Source organism: Dermacentor albipictus, chromosome 7 (assembly GCF_038994185.2).
Source record: "Dermacentor albipictus isolate Rhodes 1998 colony chromosome 7, USDA_Dalb.pri_finalv2, whole genome shotgun sequence".
Lineage (NCBI taxonomy): Eukaryota > Metazoa > Arthropoda > Arachnida > Ixodida > Ixodidae > Dermacentor > Dermacentor albipictus.
The window spans coordinates 105,045,418-105,064,613 of record NC_091827.1 but is presented as its reverse complement, the minus strand read 5'-3'; positions in this window follow the sequence as shown (position 1 = coordinate 105,064,613).

Sequence of the window (19,196 nt, the reverse complement as noted above, 5' to 3'; positions counted from 1 at the left end):
TCACTCCGTGCAGGCGCTACGCGGGCAGCAGAAAGCGGACATGCGCTGTAGGCAACTGCGTAGCTTTCGCACTACACACTCCGCCATTGCTGACATTCAGGCGTCAGTCGGCATTGTGCTAGAGCCACGTAAACATGGCTGCCATTATTGTTGCTCCCGCCAAGTGTGCATTGCGAAGTGTTATTCGTTTTCTACAGGCTGAAGGCCATGGTGCTGCAGAAATCCATCGGAGAATGAGTCGAGTGTGTGGGGAAAACTTCATGAGTGATGGTGTTGTGCGTGAATGGTGTGGAAATTTTAAAGATGGACGTAATGATGTGCACGATGAAGGGGGCCAAGGACGCAAATCTGGCGTTTCAGATGACCTGGTTCAACGAGTTGACAGAATGGTTAAAGAAAACCACAGATTCACCATTACTGCTTTATCTACGGAATTTCCAGAAGTTTCAAGGTCTGTTTCGTACTCTAAGGTAACTGAACGGTTACGCTACAAAAAACTTTGTGCACGTTGGGTCCCAAAAATGATGACGGACGGCCACAAAGCTCGACGAATGGCGTCAGCTTTGGAGTTCCTTGAGCGTTATCAGGATGAAGGAGACAACCTTTTGAAATCCATCGTGACTGGGGATGAAACCTCGATTCAATACGACACACCGGAAACAACACGACAATCACAACAATGGATGCATTCAAATTCACCAAACAAACCAAAGAAATTCAAAAAAACCTTCAACAACAGAAAGACCATGGCTACTTTGTTTTGGGATCAACAAGGTGTGTTGCTTGTGGGTTTTATGGAGCCCGGAACCACAATCACTGCAGCTGTCTGTTGTGAAACTTTACGACGTTTGCGTAGAGGCATTCAGAACAAACGAAGAGGAAAGCTGACCGCTGGAGTTGTTCTGATCCATGATAATGGCCGTCCACACACTGCTGGAGGAACTCAACGGCTTCTCGAAGAATTTTGTTGGGACATTTTCGATCATCCGCCATACAGTACAGACTTAGCACCCTGTGACTTTCATCTTTTTCCTGGACTGAAGACGTTGCTTGGTGTAAAGCGCTTTCAAACCAATGGTGACCTTCAACCCAACGTCAAGGACTACTTGAATTCATTGGCGGCAGCTTTTTTGAAGAGGGTGTTGCAAAGCTTGTCCACAGATATGACAAATGCCTCAATCTCTTCGGTGATAATGTCCAAAAGTAACCGTAACTGTACTAATCTTTTGGTAATAAAATTATTGTTTTAGATGAGCTTGTCTTTTATTTATAGCCTATCGGAGGTTGAAACAAAAGGGCCCTCGTATTTTACACATATCGAGGTTCTCAAAATTCTTCGACCTTGATTCACAACTGCGCCGTCGACGGCCTTCACAGGTGCCAAGCATACGTCTGTTCACACACGGGTGTGTGGTTCATTCTCCCATTCAAAATGTCAATGACTCACAGTAACGCCACCACGACGATATTATGGCAGCGAAAGGAATCCGACGACGTTGTGACAATGGAGAAATGAAAATGATGGCATTAGAATGGTATGAGGACCACGAAAGGGCGATTAGTGCAAGACAATAATGGCGTGACCACGACTACATCACGAATTCTGTGCAAGGACGATGGCGTTACGGTGATGGTAAGCGGGAGTCGGGTAATAAATTTGAAACCAGGACAGTGGCATACGACGGTGGCATGAAGACGACGGTTAGACAAATGGTGCAGTATAGCGACTACCCAAGTCTAGCGACGACGATATGACAAAGGCAGCGTAATACCAGTTTAATGACGGCTGAATGATTGAACTAGAATGACGGAGGACTAACGTCGATGGATGACGAAGGCCTTATGATAAGCACGGCATGGCGACAATGGGATGACGACCACCGCGTAATGACGGTGGCGCGACGTCGATGGCATGACGAGACTGTAATGACTAAGTTAGTCGGACGGCAATATAATGACCGCAATGGCAACCGCCGCTACGGTAAGACAGCGAATGCACGACGACTCTGTAGCGCAAAACCATGACCCTCATGGCATGACTACGGCATCAGGATAATGGGATGACGATGAGGTCAGAATGACAATGACTTCAAGACGACTGTATAGCGAAGCCTGCATGGCGACTATGGCGTAACGATGGCGTAACGATGATGGCATGACCGAAATCCGATGACGCTGGAATGACGACGGCAGAGCGACAATGATTAAATCACCACGGTTGCATCACGACTGCGGTATGACAACGACCGTAAGATGCCTGTTAGATGACGACAACGCGATGGCGACAGCAATGCGACTGTCGGATGACAAAGCTAAAATGAAGCTTATACAACCACCACGACGGCATCGCGGCCACGAGCATGTGACTATTGGGCCAAGCTAGTACACAACGTGGTCATTTGGGTTTGCGCAGAAGGCACCGAGAAGGCGCTGCCAACATTCCTCCCAAAGTAAAAAAAAATGCGCCATCAAGACGGTGACGCAGGAAAGCCATGCCCACCCATATGAAATGTCAGCGCTTGCTCGGAATGAGTCAGAAAATTTCATGATTAAGAAAAAATCACAGAAAGCAAAAATTTACTATTAAGCGCTGGCATCCTCAGGACCGGAGTAGTTGCATATGTATGAGAGTACTTTGAGGGAAGCACTGCATTCCAGCAGATTGCGTTCTTAATTCCTATCTGCTGCCTGCAGTTGAAGTGCATGGGAGCGTTAAACCTTTAATCTTAATGGGAAGCCACTTGTCCTTTCATGTTTGTTTACCTTTCTGCACACTTTCTTTCGCTGCCGAGGCCATCCAGTAAATTACGGCCGTCGTTTCTCTCAGTTATTGTCGTCCTCGACATCCAGAAAAACGGGGAATGCGGAAGATGGAAATTCAAGACGATGAGCAAAACGAGAACAAGGTGAAAGCAGGAGCCTATGTTTAGACAAGTGGACTTGTGTACTTCGAGGCGACATAGCATACGTCGCATTCAAAAAGGCAAGTGCACTTGTCAAAAGGTTGGCTCCTCCTTTCCCCTTGTTCTCGTTTTTCTCATCTCATCTAGAAACTATCGTCCGACAATCTTCTCAGTGTGGTTCCGGAATTCCACACTTGCGCGTGACAAGCAGCATGCTGTCTATACCCACCATAACAGTAGCCGTATTGCGGATCAGGTCTTATGTGACCGATAAGATTTTGTTTATCTGATTGTAAAACATTCTTGATAATAATAAGGGCTTTGATTTAAAAGGCACCTTTGTTTATTTGCTGAAATGTATCCTCTTGTTTCTCTTCCGTTAGCATTCAGTCCTCAGTCCTAACTACCGTAAAAACAACTTTATCTTCCTTATAACGATATCTACTAAGCTTACGGCAACCTCATAATGAGGTTCAATAATGTCCTAATGAAGAGCAAGTTTTGAGCAAATATCTGGGCTGTTGCAGTTCAACATAACGCAAACACAAATGGAAAAATGCACAGTAGATGCAAGCGCTTGCGTCGAACGTGTCTTTCTGCGTCATTCAGCACAACTTTGTCTTAGGTAGTGTAAAGTGCATGATCGTAGGCTGCTCAGCTCTAGGATTCACCTCAATTGGAAGAGAGACAGAGTAAAATTGGTCAGGAAGAAACAGGGAAACCTAGACGCACAAATGTTTAAGGACGCCAATTAAGGCTGCTACTTGCAAACAAATATACAGCCATAGAACAGAGCGGTGAAGATGACATAGACGTAATGAATGAAACCATAACTAGGCTGGCTTCACAGGCAGCAGTCGAAGTGTGAGGTAAGGCACCAAGGCAACCAGCCGGCAAGCTCTCTCAATTAACAAAGGACCTAGCAAAGAAACGACAAAGAATGAAAGTGTCCAACTCAAGAGATAAGTGGAATTCGCTGAACTGTCAAGACTGATCAACAAGGAGAAAATGGTGTATATTGGAAATTTAACGTTGTAAAGACTGAGGAAACTGTAAAAGATGGACTCACCATGAAATAAATGTTAAGGAAACTTTACATAGGACAAACCGAGATGTGTGCACACAAATATAAGTAGGGTCATATCATGGATAATCTCGAAGGTACAGTAAAAGTAGTGAGAGAATTCTATACTGAATTGTACAGTACCCAGAAGAGTCAGGGTCTCAATTAGAAACACTAATGAACAGGATAGAGAAACTCCTCTTATAACTAGCGATGACGTCAGAAGGGCCTTGCAAGACATGAAACGAGGAAGAGTGATATGAGAAGTAGGAATAACAGTGCATTTAATCAAAGATAGATGAGACAATGCATGGAAAACTGGCGGCTCCCTATACAAAGAGTTTATATACCTTAAGTGTCTTAGAGGAATGGAAGAATGCAGACATTATACTAATGCACAAAATGGGAGACGTTAAACTACTAAAAATTAAAGGCCTGTTAGCTTGCTTTAAGTTTTATATAAAATATTCACCAAAATAATTTACAATAGAATAAGGGCAACACTGGACACTGGACACAGGGAACAGGTTTGCTTAACGAAGAGATATTGTACAAAGGATCACATCCTTCTCGTTAACCAATGGAGAAATCCGCAGAGTAAAATCAGCCTCTCTACATACCTGTCATAGACCACGAAAACGCATTTATTCAGTAGTGATACCAGCAGTCGTAGAGGCATTATGTAATGATGGAGTACAGGCCGCTTGCTTAAATATCTTGGAAAATATCTACAGAAATTCCGCAGCTACCCTAATTCTCCACAAGAAAAGCAGGAAAATACCTATAAAGTTGGGGGTCGGGCAAGGAGACTCAATCTCTCCAATGCTATTCACTGCGAGCTTGGAAGCAGTATTCAAGCTTTTAAACTGGGAAAGCTTAGGAGTGAGCATCAACGGCGAAAATCTCAGCAGATTTCGGTTTGCAGATGACATCGCCCTTTCAAGCAACACTGAAGACCAGTTACAAAGAATGATATTGAGGACCTTAACAGAGAGAGTGCAAGAGTGGGGTCGAAGATTCATATGTAGAAGACAAAGAAAATGATGAGTAGCCGGGCAAGGGAACAAGAGTTCAGGATCGCCAGCCAGCCTCTAGAGTCTGTGAAGGAGTACGTTTGCCTAGGTCAATTATTCACAGGGAAGCCTGAAAAGGAAGGTGTGCAATCAGTGCATTTCACCGGTGCTAACAAATGGGGCAGAGACTTGGAGATTGACAACGAAGCTTGAGACCAAGTTAAGGACCGCGCAAAGAGCGATGGAACAAATAATGCTAGGCATAACGTTAAGAGACATGAAGAGAGCGGTTTGCATCAGAGAGGAAACGGGTATAGCCCATCGTTAAGAGAAAAAATTGGGGCTGGGCAGGGCACGTAATGCGCAGGTTAGATAACCGGTGGACCATTAGGATTACAGAATGTGCACAAACAGAAGGGAAGTGCAGTCGAGGAATGCAAAAGGCGAGGTGGGGCAATGTTATTAGGCAATGCGCGGCTCCTGGTTGGAATCGATTGGCGCAGGACCGGGGTAATTGGGGATCGCAGGAAGAGGTCTTCATCTTGCAGTGGACATACTATTGATGGGTGATGATGATGCTGCACGTAGTTAGGTAGTAATTGTTGACTTCCTTAATTTTTCAAGCTGTTTTTATAAACTAGACATAACATGAATTTAAACGATACCTTGCCGTTCTCTTATAAACGCTGTCGATGTTTAGGGTTGTTGAATATACTAATACAGACACGCCAAAACTACTTTTCATTTACTACATTTTTTTCTAACCTGCACAACACAACGCCTTGTGAAGCTTCCCAAATGGCCAAGCAGCGATATCTGGAACTATCATTTTAAAAACTTTGCCTCATTCATCTACGTTTGTGGGCAGTCAGTGGGACACTGTTAGACACCGCTGTTATAACATTTGTGCAATATGGTGCCATTGTAATGCGTTTCTCTCATTAAGACAATAATGATGCATGCTTCGTGGCATAGTATATGCCCAATTCACATTGCTTAATGGATTTGCTACTGCACCATCGAAAGCAGCTTGGTCATGTAGGTTTTTAGGGCAGCAGGGGTGAACATTTCAGTAAAAACATTCTCTTCTTTCCGACACTCGGTACGCCATGTGATTGACGTTGCCATACAGGAAAGTATTTCTTTGTGCTCTGCAGAGGAGCCGATCTAATTGGGAGTTTGGAGAATTTCAAAATACGCATGCCATTTTTACTTCTACAATACAGAGTGCTAGCCAACCAGAGAAAGTTATTTTCAGCGTTAAGGACTTGCTTTGTCTAGTTTTTGTCAATTACAAAAAGTTATCAGAACGCGTCGACCACATCCTCCACCTAGTATTGATCTGGTTTGTGTACGAGGTCGTGCTTATATGCTACGTGTTACTAGCTATTCATTTGCGAACAATATGGCTAATCGAACTGGGTATCTCTCGTATATCTACATTGAGCACAATTTTACGCTGATCGATACGAGACCAAATCTGGGACTGAAGGACCAAGATACTATTTTTCTAAATTGAAATGCTTTCAATAAATTTCAGAAGTGGCCAATGTTTTTTTTATCGCTGCCGAGTAGTATGAGATGTTAGAAGTAACCTATGCACTGCTATCGTACATGAATATGCTGTCTAATTTTTCTTTATGCAATCTTTATGAGAGCAGCAGTTTGAGCTAACTGACCAACTGTATGAACAGCACACGTTCGGAGGTCATGAAGGTCTAACCTCTAGGCATGTTCTGCTTATACAAAATAAATGGCTGCATTATCGGTCGGTCCCGCCAAGCTCTTAACGCTCTTGTGAATATAAAATCACTTGCGTAAGCAATACCACGTTGTTTGCGCAATTTTCTGTACAGACTGCGTGAAATGAAGTTCTAGTGCTGACAGCCAGTGTGTCTAGTTCGTGGAGATAGCGACTCAATTAGCGAAGGGTCTGTGACCGTACAGCTCTGTGGACTAGCCACTTTTCACCGAAAAACGCCTACATATTAAGATTTATTGAAGCAAAACATTCAAGTTTGTCTATGGAATGCTTCCATTGCACCCGACGGTCATCTAAAGCAAGGAAAAACATACACCTCTGGTATTAGTGTGGCAAGGTTAGTGGGCTCAAAAGAAGTCTGGCTTCATTGAATGTTGCTATCGCAGCTATGCTACCGTTCCCTTCCCTATGGCCGTCGTAGACGTGTTAGTGTTGTCACATTTTATTTGTCGCTACCTTATAAACTTGCCACTGCATTGTTCGTACTGTCCGCAATATTCCACACATTTTCAGCATATTATCAAAAATGGCAGCATTTGGTGGAGCGGCGAACACATCACCTTTTGGCAGCCACTTTTTTCCAGGTGTGAACACGGCAAGGCAGAGCAAGAGAGACGATGACAGGTATAAAACTAGATTACTTGTAAAGGCTTCACTAGGGTACTGCAGATAGAACCCATTTGTTCCTACATCCTTCCTGCTAACGTGGTCTTCATCTTCTCTTCCTCAATAGCCCTTGACGATGTGGATTGCCAGACACTCCAAATGGGCTGTATTGGCCCCACGATGACAATACGGTAGCAGATTCCGAAATGAAGTCTTTTCAGTTTTTTCTCTGGGTCCTTGGTAGTATATTCTCTTCAGCAGTCCTTGCTTTATAGTTGTCTTGATGTAAGGTCCTGTAGACGGCGTTTTCAAATCAAGTTCCGTTCGTACCAGCATACACGAATCTGGTTAAATCTCCGGTATTTTTGTGCAGTGTCTTCGGTCCAAATTATTTTTCATTGTCGCTCTATAACTTTGTAGCTGATGTGAAGTGTTGGTGTGTTCCCATTGATAAATTTGTTTCACTAAGTCTTACTCGTGGTCCGCTGGCAGCCATGAGCCTATACAAACGCCACAAAATATGGGGTTCATCCCACGCCTGCTGTAGATGATCTGTTGTGATGTGCAATGGAAGCTTCCAAGGTGCATTTCCAGCCGCCATCGAATTCGGGGTATAATCGTACGTAAAACTTTAAGTCCTTTATCATTCGCTCTGCAAGGGAATTCACTTCCGACTGGTACGGTGCTGGGAAGCGAAGAATGATGTTCATTCCCTAAGCCCAAAGCGGCCGTTTTTTGCTTTTAGATGCTTGGCCAATATCTGAGACAACGACTCTCACGTTCTTGAGGTGATCTCGTTCCAGCGATGATATCACGCAGTTCTCGTCCTACATTCCAGCCGAAAGTGGACGTGGAGGAGCCCGAACGGTGAGACTAGAAATGAAATAGACTTCATACTCTGCGCTAACCCTGGCATCATACAAGATGTGGACGTGCTCGGCAAGGTGCACTGCAGTGACCACAGGATGGTAAGAACTCGAACAGCCTAGACCTGAGGAGGGAACGGAAGAAACTGGTACATAAAAAGCCGATCAATGAGTTAGCGGTAAGAGGGAAAATAGAGGAATTCCAGATCAAGCTACAGAACAGGTATTCCGCTTTAATCAGGAAGAGGGCCTTAGTGTTGAATCAATGAACTACAATCTTATGGGCATCATTAAGGAGTGTGCAATGGAAGTCGGTGGTAACTCCGTTAGGCAAGATACCAGTAAACTATCGCAGGAGACGAAAGATCTGAACAAGAAACGCCAATGTATGAAAGCCTCTAACCCTACAGCTAGACTAGAATTGGCCGAACTTTCGAAGTTAATCAACAAGCGTAAGACAGCTGTCATAAGGAAGTATAATATGGATAGAATTGAACATGCTCTCAGGAACGGAGGAAGCCTAAAAACAGTGAAGAAGAAACTAGGAATTGGCCAGAATCAGATGTATGCGTTAAGAGTCAAAGCCGGCAATATCATTACTAATATGAATGACATAGTTCAAGGGGCTGAGGAATTCTATAGAGATTTATACAGTACCAGTGGCACCCAAAACGATAATGAAAGAGAAAATAGTCTAGACGAATTCGAAATCCCACAGGCAACGCCGGAAGAACTAAAGAAAGCCTTGGGAGATATGCAAAGGGGGAAGGCAGCTGGGGAGGATCAGGTAACCGCAGATTTGTGTAAGGATGGTGGGCAGGTTGTTCTAGAGAAACTGGCCACCCTGTATACGCAATGCCTCATGACCTCGAGCGTACCGGAATCTTGGAAGAACGCTAACATAATCCTAATCCATAAAAAAGGGGATGCCAAAGACTTGAAAAATTATTGACCGATCAGCTTACTGTCCGTTGCCTACAAAGTATTTACTAAGGTAATCGCAAATACAATCAGGAACACCTTAGACTTCTGTCAACCAAAGGACCAGGCAGGATTCCGTAAAGGCTACTCAACCATAGACCATATTCACACTATCAATCAGGCGATAGAGAAATGTGCGGAATATAACCAACCCTTATATATAGCTTTCATTGATTACGAGAAAGCGTTTGATTCTGTCGAAACCTCAGCAGTCATGGAGGCATTGCGGAATCAGGGTGTAGACGAGCCGTATGTAAAAATACTGAAGGATATCTATAGCGGCTCCACAGCCACCATAGTCCTCCATAAAGAAAGCAGCAAAATCTTAATAAAGAAAGGCGTCAGGCATGGAGATGCGATCTCTCCAATGCATTTCACAGCCTGTTTACAGGAGGTATTCAGAAACCTCGATTGGGATGAATTGGGGATAAACGTTAATGGAGAATACCTTAGTAACTTGCGATTCGCTGATGATATTGCCTTGCTTAGTAACTCAGGAGACCAATTGCAATGCATGTTCACTTAGCTGGAGAGGCAAAGCAGAAGAGTGGGTCCAAAAATTACCCTGCAGAAAACTAAAGTCATGTTTAACAGTCTCGGAAGAGAACAGCAATTTACAATAGGTAGCGAGGCACTGGAAGTGGTAAGGGAATACATCTACTTAGGGCAGGTAGTAGATGTATTCAGAAATAATGAGAAGGATGAGAAGTGAGACAGAAATAATCAGAAGGATAAGAATGGGCTGGGGTGCGTTGGGCAGGGATTCTCAGATCATGAACAGCAGGTTGCCATTATCCCTCGAGAGAAAAGTGTATAATAGCTGTGTCTTACCAGTACTCACCTATGGGGCAGAAACCTGGAGGCTTACGAAAAGGGTTCTACTCAAATTAAGGACGACGCAACGAGCTATAGAAAGAAGAATGATAGGTGTAACGTTAAGGGATAAGAAAAGAGCAAATTGGGTGAGGGAACAAACACGATTTAATGACATCTTAGTGGAAATCAAGAAAAAGAAATGGGCATGGGCAGGACATGTAATGAGGAGGGAAGATAACCGATGGTCATTAAGGGTTGCGGACTGGATTCCAAGAGAAGGGAAGCGTAGCAGGGGGCGGCAGAAAGTTAGGTGGGCGGATGAGATTAAGAAGTTTACAGGGACGGCATGGCCACAGTTAGTACATGACCGAGGTAGTTGGAGAAGTATGGGAGAGACCTTTGCCCTGCAGTGGGCGTAACCAGCCTGATGATGATGATGATAATGATGATGATGATGATGATGATGATTCCAACCTTTGCGGCTAGAAAACGCGTGCCCTCGTCCACAGTGACACGGAATGCTTGCGTCATCTTAACTCTCTCCCCCTTCTTTTTGATTTCAGCGAAATCAAGATGCACAACCGCGAAGGGGATATCGCAATACTCTAGCAGTACCATCCTGTGGCCTCTATGCTTGTACTTGGCTTTAATAAGCGGACGCTCGTGACACGTTTTCACGTTATTTGCAATGTCTGCTTTCATGCTTTCCGTGCCTATCTATATAGTATATCTTCCAGAATCCACCATGCCCTCCTGACTTTGGACTAGTGTGATAAATTTCAGAACTGCTGGTACTTTGGTCTCCGAGGCGCACAATTTGTCATTGTTTACTTTCATCTCCCGTGTGCCTTCCCAAAGCTGTAATAGATCTGCATGTGTTGTTGGGATTTCATGCGGCAAGTCGAGTCAGGAAAGGCGTCTGCGGGAGTGATGTTTCTGTCCTGGGCGATATATGAGGTCAAACGTGCATTGCTGTACTTCGCCAATCTATCGAGCTGCTCCGCCCTCCAGATGTGATAGCTATAACAGTGACGTCAATGCCTGGTTGTTAGTGAACAATCTAAAGTAGTTGTGTTCCAGGCAGCTTCTGAAGTATCTCAAGGCTAACACCACCGCCACTGCTTCCATCTCGCTTTGTTAGATAATCGTGTGTCTTCTTAAAGGTAGAGGGGCTGTAACCTACAACCCGCAGTTCTTTTCTTTAGTGCTTTGTAGCATCATCCTAGTAGAGTATGGCGCCTACTCCATAATAAGATGCGTCGGTACACAGTGCAAAAGGCAGTTTGAAGTTGCGGAGCATTATTACAGGGTCCAATGAAATGATGCGGACGATATAAGTGTAGCCATAATTACGCTCCTCTGACCGCATAAAAGGCAAACCGTTTTTAGTCAGTGCGGTGAGACAATTGGTTCTGCACAGCCTCTTATGAAGGCTCGGAAATTGCACGCCAGTCCAAAAACATTGGGAGAGAATGAACCGCATTCGGTCTCACTATTTTCGTGATTGGTTGAATAGTTTCGTTGGTGCTTTTCTTTGCACCATCACACTTGGAAGGAGATAGAGAAGAGGGAAAGAAACGTTTATTACACGGAACAGTGTCCCGATCGAAGCCGCATATCCCCCTAAGGTGGGAAGGCTCCTTAGTCCAGGAATACTCTGGCTTCGACTGCCCTCTTGGCCCTGGCGATGAGTGGTCGTTGGTCTTCCAGGTCCCCGAGGGTTAGTTTCGCATCCCACGTTTCGAATAGGTGGTTCGCTTCTTGTTCTCGTTTCGCGTCCCTTTCTGGTTGCATTTAGCTGCCTTTCTGCCACGTGCTCTCGATGAGCAAGTGTGCCAGAGCCATGTGGCGTCGGATAGAGGCGATGCATCATCGTTCCGTGAGTGTACGTATCACTCTGCAGGCGTCTGAGGATCAGGCTTTCTTCTCTGCCGAGATTATGGTGCGGTGGAGGCTACACTCGACGCTCGAGCCTAAAATGTTCAATATGGCCTAAGAGTTGATGGGTGAGATCTCAGCCTCTTCTGTCGCTGGTCGGAGAGCGCGTGGACAGAGGGGAGCCCGGCTGAAGTGCTCGTGGATAGCGGCATGGGCCTATTCGTTCCCCTCTAGTCCCTCATGTCCGGGTACCCACGTTACGCAGGTGTATGGGAGTGGAGTGGTTCGTCTTTTTGGCATCGTGAGTGCATCGGACGAGAGGCGGCCCTTCAAGAAGTTTCCATAGGCTGCCTGAGAGTCAGTGAATATAACCGCTGCATCTGTGCATGTGGTGGTGGTGAGAGCGATTGCAACTTCTTCAGCCGTTTCGGGGTTGCGTGCTTTGATGGTTGCCGATGCTAGCTCGCACCCTCGGGAGTCTAAGACGCTGACAGCGTACACGTTTCGATGCGGATACTTGGCCGCGTCAGTGTAGCGGGCGTTCGGGTGATGCTTGAAATTTCGTTTGATGGCGTTGGCTCTAGACTGTCTTCTACTCTTGCGGCATATGTGATATCCGCCGTGGTTGCTCAGTGGCTATGGTGTTGGGCTGCTGAACACGAGGTCGCGCGATCGAATGCCGGCCACAGCGACCGCATATTGATGGGGGCGAAATGCGAAAACACCCGTGTACTTAGATTTATGTGCACGTTAAGGAACCCCAGGTGGCCTAAATTTCCGGAGTCCTCCACTACGGCGTGCCTCATAATCAGAAAGTGGTTTTGGCACGTAAAACCCCATAATTTAATTTTTTGCGGTATATTTGATGCATGTTGCACGGGACACGTGCGATGCGAATGCACTCTCGAACGTCCGGTGCGATTCGCTTTTTCTTATCCGTGTCTGCGACATAATTCTCGCTCTAGTTCAGGTGTCGGAGTACTGATCTGACTGTGGGCGTCAGCTTCAGTCGTTCCAGCTGGCTGTTCTTGTGCGCTTCGGCATGCTCTTGCCACGTGTTGTGGACGCCTTTCTTAAGGAGACGTGAAGTAGAGGCTATAGCGGGGAGTCCCAGGTCGACTTAAATTTGATTGCCTTCCTTATCATAATGTTGAGCTTTTATATTTCAGCGTTATTCAAAGCCAGGTATGGCGTGCCGTATGTGATGCGGCTGGTGAGCAGTGCTTGTATTGTTGTTAGCGTGTCTTGCTTTTTGAGCCCGCTTCATTGTCTTGAGATCCTCTTGACGAGGTGTATGAGTTGCGAAAGGGTCCGTCCTAGTCTCGGTAGGCTGGCAGCTCCCGATCCGGCCTCGTGGATGTGGAGTCCTAGTATTCGCATGGTGTCGAATTTTCGGATTGTCGTCCCATTGAGGGTGACGCTGGGGCCGGGCTCTTCGTAGTTGGGAGGCCGGCCTGTCGTTTTTGCTTTCAGGACAAGGCGCTCAGACTTCTCTGGGGCACAGCCGAGGCCGCAGTTTCGGAAATAGCTTTCGATGGTGTCTACAGCTTCTTTTAAGCTACTTTCTTGCCTTCTCACGTTCGTAGCTCTGGTACAGAGCACGATGTCATCAGCACACATCGCGTGACGCAGATCTTGTATGGTCTCGAGGGTTGGGGGTTGCTTGACCATAGCTACGTTAAAGAGTAGTGCAAATGACCGACCCATGCGGGTGCCTCTGGAAGTAGGAAGCTTTCACTGAGGATGTTGCAGATTCCGATTGTTGCCGTGTGGTCTATCAGAAAGTTTCTGACGTATGCGTGTGACCTAGTGCCGCAGCCGGTGCCTTAGAGATTGTTGAGGGTCGCGTCGCGGCTAAGGTTAACAAAGGCTCCCTTGACGTCTACTGCCACTATGGACTATTTGCTTCGATTGTTTAGGCGATCTAGAAGGCCTTGTTTTAGTTGTAAGAGTACGCCCTGGGTTGAGAGGGGTTGCCTGAAACCGAACATGGTGTCTGGTAGGTGGCCGTTGTCGTCCAGGTACTGGGTAATGCGGTAGTGCACCATATGTTCGAAAAGCTTTCCCGCGCACTAGGTGAGGGATATCGGGTGTAGGTTCTCCAAGCTGAGATGTTTGTTGAGCCTGAGGATCATGGTGATGTACAAGTGTTTTCAGATGGCAGGCACCTCTGCTTTCTCTCAGCACTGGTTGTTGTAACGGCGGAAAGCTTCGGTGGCCTGCTGCCGTAGGTTGCGTAGGTGTTAGTTAACGATCCGGTCTTTACCAGGGCTAATATTCCTAGTTAGCTTCGATAAGGGCTACGTAGATTTAGGCCTGTGTAGAGAGTCGGTCAAGTTCTGGATTCTGTTTTCCAGAGTATTCTTTGCTGCGAGTTGACGCGGTAGAGGGTGGGTCTCCGCATAGTTTCTTTTGTAGTTCTCGCAGGAGGTCTGGTGTGGTTGTGGATAAGACTAGGGCGACGTTCCGTCTGTTTTGTTTTGGTGGGTTCAATGGCCAGGAGTGCGCGTAGAACATGGCAGGTCCTCTTCTTGCTCAGAGTCCCCTGTTGCTTGTCGCAGAAAGCGTTCCAGTCCTGCCTGACGAGATGGTTCGCTTAGTTTTGAGCCTGCTTGGTAAGGAGAGCGATGCGGGTCTTTAGCTTTCTGTTAAGCTTTTGTCGCTTCCATCTCTTCAGGAGGCCACTTCTGGCCTCCCAGAGATGGACGAGGTGCACGTCGACTGCGGCTGTATCGGCATCGAGTTGTGTGATCTTTGTGTGACGTTCTGCTGTCTAATGTATTTTGAGCCACTGGTCAATGTCAGTTATGCTTGCTCTGGAATCTAGCTTGTGCCTACAAGATTTCCATTTGGTTACCCTCGCGATTCCGCTCTTGGTCTGTTTACGGGTGTGTGCTACATCTAGTTGGAGGATATGGTGATCACTACCTAAGATTTCCTGGAGTCGATTCCACTCTACCCAGGGGACGTCCGCAGTATATGTAAGATCGCGGTTTGTGTCCCTGGAGACGCTGTTTCCAATTCTCGTGCTCTGGAGAGGCTCATTCCAGAGGGTGAGCCTGTCTTGCTGGGTGGCATCATGCACTCTAGCACCCTTGTTTTTGGTCGTATGATAGCCCCATCACATGTGCGAGGCATTGAAGTCTCCCACTATGACCAGTTGGCGGCCACTCGTGGATTTCCCGGGTTCTCGTACAAAGTGATCGAAGTCGGTAGCTGGTCGCGAGGCGGGCTGCACATGCTGGCCACGAGTAGTCTTTTCTGATTCTTTCGTTCCGGCCAAACCTCGATTAAGATGTGTTCTGTCTGGGGGCTCTCTACGTCGTGTTTTTGGCCTACAACAGTTTTCTTCACCAGGGGTGCTATGCAGGATGCGCCGAGTTTCTCGTTCACCCGAGTTTTACCCGAGTTTGCTCGACGGCAGTCAGTGAACGGAGATAGCGCGAAACGCGCCGAAGGTGCAGGTAAAAAAATATGTAGACAAAAAACCGCGTATGACAACATGAGCGCACCCTGCGCGGCACGCTGCTTCCACGTTTCAAGCGCAGAAGGCTGCACAACGAAACGCGCCAGCGCCGCGCATTGTTATCAACGGATTATCGCAAGTTAGCAATACCGTGACTGTGTCGCTGTCTGTCTGCACACTTGCCGTGAGCCGCTCGCCACGCCTTTTCCGGGCGCGTCAAGGGCGTGCCTCTTCTTTCGGGCGCTATCTTTCTATCCTGAATCGAATGCGAACGGGGTACATGCGGCGCATTCTTGCACCTTCACTTTCACTCAAATGAATACGTTAAAATACAACAAATAAAATAACGCACATTTTTATTTCTTTAGGTATCTGTTTTTCGTTTTCAATGCTAGAAATTTATGATGACAAACGGAGATCGAGCAAATTATTAAATTTTGCACTCCTTGCCGCGAGTGGTGACAGTGACGCGAAAGCTTAGAAACGGTACATTGAAGCAGATCGCACGCTCGAGGGCGTTCGTATACGGTGATAAGGCGCCTAGGGGCGCTGCAGTGCTATTCTCAATAAAGTCGGTCATGATCCATGGAGGATCAAGGCCACTCTTTCTCTATTCGGGGAATAAAAACGCAGCGCCGCGCTACCGCTGTTCATCGCAGGCACTTCACTAGGCTATTAAGGCCCCCGCTTTACCGACTGAAAACGACACAACGGCTGTCGCTGCAAAATGGTGGTATGTTATTTTAGAGTGCGTAGTGACGCAGTTCAGTGAAAATGTACCAGTTTATCTTTGTGCGCGAAGCCTCTGCGATACATTGTGAAAAGTGCGTGCTTCCCAAGCGACCCAATTCATCGCTTGTCATCGCTTGCCCTGTGCAGGTGCCTCTGAGCGCATGTACGCAGTATATGAGTGTGTTGTGGAGTTGAAGGTGCTTGCGGATTACCTCTGCTGGAGCCAGCGGCAATCGCAGATGGATATCGTAACGGCACCGCAGCACTCGCATTTTGGCAGGTGAGGGCTCTTGTGTGCAGTTATGAAATCAGATTTCGAACGGAGTGTTGGAACTGTTCAGTGCGCAGTGCTTGTGATGAGGAAATGCCATTGCTCTGGGTCTAGAAGAGCGAGCGATTCTCGGACGCTGATCGTGTTAACGACGCTGTGGCTCCGTTTCATCACCGATGACAGAGCAGCCATCTCAAACGACTGCTGCAATACGCACTCCCCAGCATCGTCGTCCCACTCGGCGCATCGACGCCTTGCAAGCAGCTACAGTGACGTGCCGATAATTATTTACTGTGCGCTACGCGCCACAATGCAGGTAATGAAACAGTGTTGTGCTGTCATCTCAGCCCGAGAAAATGTATGCATAAGCCAGCGACAGTGAACGCTTTGTTTTTGATAGTGCTGCTCAGTACATCACCGATGACAGTGCATTGTGCGTGTTTTATGTCGGCGGTCAAGATTGTTGATGCTTCTCAGCTCGACACCGCGTCGCTGTTGCCGGAAGATAAGTTGGGCGTGGCCAGACTGTAGTGGGTGCGCGCACAACAGTTACATGCCTCGCGCGGGGCGTGTCCTCTGGTTTTGATTGACAGGCGAACTCGTGCTAAACTTGTACATCGCGAAACCCCCTCCGAGTTCAACTCGCGAACATGGCGGCGGCAGCAGCAGCCTGTTTCATTGCATCCAGAGGCAGCAAGCGTCAGTATGACCGTCCGGACCCATTCACCTACATGACCGACGGGGAGTTTCAGCGTCACCTTCGCCTGTCGAAGACATCAGTGCGCTGGCTGTGTGACGAGCTAGGCGAAGACTCTCGTCTGCAGAGACAGTGTGGCGGGCTTCATTCGCTCACCGTCGTAGAGCAAGTCATCTGTGCCCTCCGTTTCTACGGGACTGGGAATTTTCAGGGAAACGTCGGCGCCGAGCGTTACATTGAACGCCATCAAACTACTGTTAGCCACTGTGTCAGAGATGTGTCTGACGCGCTTACCTATGCGGCAGTGCGTAAGCGGTGGCTAGCTTTACAGAATACTGCGGCTGAGCGGGCATAAAATAAGAATGCTTCCTACTTCGTGGGAACATTACGAACGTAGTCGGGTGTGTGGACGGAGTGTACGTAGGAATTAATGTGCCTTCAATGTAAGCGTTACTGTGATTAACATTGAAGCAATGTTTAGACACGCCATATTGCCAAGTTTGTCACTTCTGTGTAGCCGACTTAAATTTAGTGTCAGCGACATCTCACATGCGGCTGCTTATGATACTGACTTTTTCGCTGGTTGATGACTCTTTGCCGATTGTTATACTTGTCTGTCAGGGTGCCTTCTAAATGGCTCACTTTCTTGGGAAAGAGGTTAATTAAGTATAAATACATAAATGGATATCACAAATTGTGTGAAGTAACCTGTGAATCCTAATCTCATAAAGAACTTGGGGTTCTTCATTGGTGAAGTTACTTAGTATGTGCAATGCTGAATTTTGGGCATGCGTAATCTATTCGTCGCACTATGAAACAGCGAGGCATTGCACAATTTGTTGCAGCGCGAGATGGGGATGTTGCACCAAGCCGGTTGTGCCTATGCATTTGTGGCGAAATGAAAATGCATTGAGAATCTTCGTGTGTTGGCTTGCATGAAAAAAATACTTCAGATTGTTTGCTCTGTTCACTGTCGATGCAGGTACCAGAGGTTCAGTGTATCTTATTTTTTTTTTTGGGGGGGGCGGCGTTAATCTGGATGGATAAATTGTATGTTTTCGTCTCATAATGGGGCTCTAATTCTTAAGCAGTAGAACAATGTACATCGAATGCTCTGCAGAACTCTCTGTACGTGAAGATTTCATGAACCACCAAGGCAAAATTACATATCGGGAGAAATGTGGTGTAGATGCCAATGAAAAGTGGTTCTTTAACCCACCATGATAAAAATAAAAATTGCAGAGCAAATAGACCATTTGTACAGCTTTAGAGCAATGATTACACAAAACGTGATATGCTCAAACGAGTAAACGCTTTCCGCAATGCCAAAGTAGGCTGAGCGACATGCAGCATATATTGGCATTGAACATGTCTCGTAACTGTTATATTTATTGTAAGCCTTCGCTATCCCACCTTTCCCTCCGTTACTCCCTTAACTGAAATGTGGCAATGTCTTTTCATTGGTGCCATGATGATAACGGTAACAGCAGCAGCAATGCTGGTTATTGCTTGCCCCTTTGATTCCTGCGAGTTTAGTGGTAAAAGATATGGCACCAGCATAAATGCGCCTGCGCTGTAAAATTTAACATTTGTGATTTTTTGGAGAGCTAAATTGTGCTGGGAAATTTCAAAGATGTGCACCATTGTGGCCTTATAACTAGAGCATTGGTGAGGTTGAAGACTGGGTGTATTGGTATAGAAGGTTGAAGTTTAATTGCACAACAATTTGACAGGACACAAAGAAGACAAATACACACAGCAGAATGCTTTGCTGTGTGTGTTACTCTTCTTTGTGTGCCGTTGAATTGTTGTGCGATCCAACTTCGAATAGAGCATAGGGCTTCTTTGGTGCAGGACCGAGGAAGTGCGAGCTATTCGATAACATGCCAGTGCCTTGCCACACAATTATGGAAGTCGGAAGGTTTGCAAACAAAGCTTTGCTTTCAAATCCACCTGCTCATGTAATACAAGCACTGATTGAAAGAACCATCATACAAAAATAATGGTGAAATCAGTGGCCTGTGAAAAGTGTAATTTGTATATTGACACTGTTGACATAATAGGTGCCATACCGGCCTCAATACTGTACTGGACAGAGCAGTTTGTTTCCTATGTGAAGCACAAGCTCCATTACATGCTGTG